This window comes from Centruroides sculpturatus, unplaced genomic scaffold, assembly GCF_000671375.1.
Source record: "Centruroides sculpturatus isolate CEXI.00-Female unplaced genomic scaffold, Cexi_2.0 scaffold41, whole genome shotgun sequence".
In the NCBI taxonomy this organism is placed as follows: Eukaryota; Metazoa; Arthropoda; class Arachnida; order Scorpiones; family Buthidae; genus Centruroides; species Centruroides sculpturatus.
The window spans coordinates 816,799-821,433 of NW_019384983.1; the positions used below are offsets into that span (position 1 = coordinate 816,799).

At 34.5% G+C, this 4,635-nt stretch overlaps 1 protein-coding gene across 1 annotated transcript in view; it reads left to right on the top strand.

Moving 5' to 3' along the window:
• LOC111632822 (multiple coagulation factor deficiency protein 2 homolog) overlaps positions 1-4,635 on the top strand; it is a 78,574-nt gene that overhangs the window by 431 nt on the left and 73,508 nt on the right. The gene's annotated exons all lie outside the window — the stretch shown is intronic.

Below are 4,635 nucleotides of genomic sequence, written 5' to 3' on the forward strand. Positions count from 1 at the left end.
CCTGTGTATACACCTGTTCAGGTATACCCAAATGACAGAACTCAGCTTTTTCTTGATGTTTTCAGTTATTTTGTATCTTTTTGTATTAACAATAAGTATAGTTTGATATAAATGTGACAGCTGATTTTCAAAATAGCCATCATGGATGTTTGGAGGAATTTATAGAAATACTAGCTGCAAGGACCCGCTTCGCTGGGTTCTTATTTGTTCGTACATTTGTATGTAATATAGTTTTTTTTATATATAAAAGACTTTTTCTAAGTAATCTAGAATCTAGCTGCAAGGACCCGCTTCGCTGGGTTTTTATTTGTGGGCAAAAAGTAACGATAGTGAAGATTAAGATAATTACATTATAGCCAATCTTACCCGTTTTCACAGAATCAAGAATTAGGTCCCCCGTTTCCAGACTAATTAGAGACCTGGTCCCGATTCTATTTCTGAACGTCTCCTGTTCACATCCAGTCAAACGAACTATTTTCAATGTTTCTGGAACGTTTACAATTGTTCTATAATCGAACCAATATGCAATAACAAATTCGAATTTAAAACGGTTCAAACATTTTTAAAATCAAAATAGAAAATCTTCCACTTTCAGCCCCATATCTCCCGCACCCTTATAGCTATCGAGACGCAACCACCATAGTGCACGAATGGAGACTCGGGGCTACTACCACATACAAACACCATTCATGTGCAATGTGTAGTTTTGGCTGAAAAGTGAAATATAGGGGGACACACATCCATTTTTATATATAGATACAGATATAGAAATGAAAAAAGTCTAAAGACTATAATGATGAAGTAAAAAAAGATGAGAGTTATTCAAAATTAGTTCGAAAACTTAAAGAAATAGGAAAATGGGTCTAGTTGTTCTATATTCAAATGATTACTATTCGGGCCTAATATTTCATTTCCGTCCACCATATATTTTCACAGTCAAAATGATCCAAAGATGAGTAAGAACTACATGACAGTGCTGTTAAAAAATTGTGCAACATCCAAGAAGCCATTACTATCAAATCAATGTGCTTAGGATCTGTCGTGTATATAATCCTCCGGGGGATAACCCATGCCGAATTGCCCTTGATCTAGTTAGGTGACCCCGTACCTTTGACCTTTGTCGTGTTCCTTTGTCTCTGGGTAGTCTTGTGTTAGCTATGGTGACACTTAGACCAGTAGGCACAGAATTACTTTTGTATTATAATAAAGTTTAATTATATGTGTTAATAAGGAGTCATTTATTTTATGGACATAACAATTGGCAATGAGGATATAAAAATGAGCAAACTTACAGAATTAATTTCAACTCTAAATGTGTTGATTAAGAAACTACAGAATCGGTCGGTGGAGATGAAACCAGAACTATCAGTTCAACGAGTCGTTCAAATGCAAGCCATAACTTTCAAAACTTGAGATGAAACTTCCGAAACCTTTGTAAACTATTCCCAACGACTGGGTGACTTTTTCTAAATCAAAGGACTAACTGGAACAGATGCCATTTACTGAAGAAGCTAAAGTAATGATATTAATCAATTGTCTTGGACCGAAGCATTACCAACTACTGACCAACCTAACGGCACTGGAAATACCCTCTAGGCAAACCTTTGCTGAGTTAATGTAGTTACTACAAAATCACCTAACACCAAAACAAAATATCCTAACAGAACAGCACAAATTTTTGTCAAGAGTACAACATAATGGTGAGCCCATTTCAAATTACATAACTTCGTTAAAATAACTCTCCAAAAGCACAGATTTCAAGTCTAGTTGTAACAGTGCCGACTATAAAATCCATCATAGATCTGTTGTTAAGAGTGCAATTCATGTGTGGTTTACGAGATTCCGACATCCGTGAGAAAATTCTACAACAAACTGACCTAACCTTCGAATAGATGCTAGAAATTGCATTAGCTATAGAAGCTTCCAAAATTGAAAGCAATGAAGTACTGTATATAAAAGTAACCATCTTGTTCACAAAATTACCAAAAATACTCAAACAAAACTACACTCACATCCTCAAATATAATCATCAAATTAAAACAGAAACAGAATAGAAAGTTGCAGTAGAAATTTATTTAGAAGGACTATGCTTACATTGTGGGAAAAACAACCATAAATCAGTAAATTGTAGAGTCAGAGACTGGCTCAAATGTGAACGATGCAAAAAAAGCCACACAGGAAATGTATGCATATCATCCCTAAGAAAACAAACATCAACAATTAACAGGAATTGTAACATCCACAATATTAACCATGAATGCGTAATTGACTTTGATATAATCAGTGTTCTAGATGTATTTGTTAATGTAACAGGAACTATGACAGAATCCTCACAGAAATCTATGTTAATTGTACAAAAATTTGTTTTGAATGTGAAACCGGCAGTCACATCACTATTATCAGTGTCAACTAATTCAATCGTTTACAATTGAACGCCCATAGCAAAAACAGAAGTGACTTTTCGAAGTTACACAGGAGATATTTTCAAATCCCTAGGAGTAGCAAAAGTAAAAACTAAATTTGGTGGTAATTACAGTATAGAGGACTTGTATGTCGTTCCCTTCCAAAAAAAAAAAATGCAATAGTAGGAAGAGATTGGATTTGAAGTTTAAAGATTGACATCAATGAACTCAGCCATACAACTAAAGTCAACAACAGTTTGTCAACAGAAGTAGAAACATCCATTTCAAAAACCGTAGAGCAGTACTCAGATGTATTTGCCCCACAGTTGTCCCAATACCTAATTATATTTGCTCATTAAAACTGAGAGATGGTGCCAAACTAATGTTCTTAAAACCATGCCCAGTTCCCTATGCATTGAAGGAAGAAGTGGATAAGGAAATAAATAAATTAGAAAGTCAGTAAAAATAAATAAATTGAAAAAGTGGATTATTCAGAGTGAGAAACACCATAATCGTTATCCCAAAACTGATGGGACAGTACAAATTTGTGCTGACTATAAGGTCAGTCAACAAGCAGTTGCACAACTCATGACACCCAATTCCACTCATTGGAGATATTTTCAATACAGTATGAATCTTATTTTTTCACGTTAGATATCCACATAGCTTATCTTCATTATCAGTTGATGATGACAGTGCAAAAATACAAACAATCTCAACACATCGTGGAACCTATCTAGCAAAACTATTATTTTTTGGAATTAAATCTGCACCAAATGAGTTCCATGAGTTTATCAACCAATTTACCCAAAATCTTGAAGGAGTGGTCGCTTATTTTGACAACGTCATAATTCAAAGAAAAACTTTTAAATAATGCATGGACCGTTTACTGAATGTCTTACACAGGTTGAGAGCTAATGACTTACACATAAACATCAGTAAGTGCAAATTCTTTGAAAGAAAAGTATGATATTTAGGACATATAATTAGTGCAGAAGGTCTCCAAAAAGTCGGACCAGAGGAGACACCTCACCTGAGAAATGTGGAAGAATTATACCAATTCCTAGAACTTGTTGATTACTATTCTAGATTCATCAAGAATGCATCAGAAATTTTATATCCATTGAATCAACACTTAAAGAAAAATGCTTGGTTCCATTAGACAAGAGAGGAGGAAGCAGCTTTCATTTGTGTAAAATCTGAGATTATCAGTGATAGGGTACTAATCCTGTTCAACTCTAAACTACCAATAACATTAGCAACAGATGCCAGCCCATTTGGACTCTCTGGAATATTGTCATATCAAATGCCAAATGGAACAGAATGACCTATAGCATTTGCCTCCAGATCTCTCACATTTGCCGAATGAAACTATAGTTAGTTGGATAAAGAGGTACTTCTGTGTACTGGTTATGTAAGAAATTTTTTGATTATATCTATGGAAGGAAATTTATTCTTATAGTCAACAATAAACACATGATGACGATACTACACTCTGACAAGAAGCTACCTGTTTTGACAACTACAAGAATGCTAAGATACGTGCACTTCCTTTTCAACTTTGATTATACCATCAAACATAGGAAGTCGATTGAACATACAAATGCTGATTACCTGTCATTAAGCCCTGACAGAAGACCATATGTTTAACAACAGTGACACTGACAGTGTTATCATGACACTGTTGTTAAACATATCTCAACTGGAACTATCACTGACAAGCAGTGGTGTGCCATCCATGAAAGCTGTGAAAGTGCTGCATCCCTTGTATTTTCTAAAATATAAATACATATTGTGCAGTTATTTTTATATTTTAACACACTTTGAGTTACTTAAAATTAATATTTTATTATAACCACATTATGTATCTTATTACAAATTTCTATACTTCATGTGAAAAACAAAGATTGCTATTGTATACAGTAATACCTCGACTTACGCAAACCCGGAGTTACACGATTTTCAAATCTCGTTGATTCGTCTTTTGTTTGAGCGCGTCACGCAACTCTTGATTACTCACTCCCCCCACACTATTGTTTGGCTTACATGTTCCGACACGTGTCGCGCGGAATCGACATATAACTACAATTTATTTTGTGTTATTTATTTCTGTGTTTGTTATATCTACTGAGACTCGAGAGACTCTACTATGTCATCCAAACGAAGTAGAACTAATTCTTCTGCATCAAACAAGAAAAGAAAAACTTTATCTTTGGAATGTAAAGTTAACATT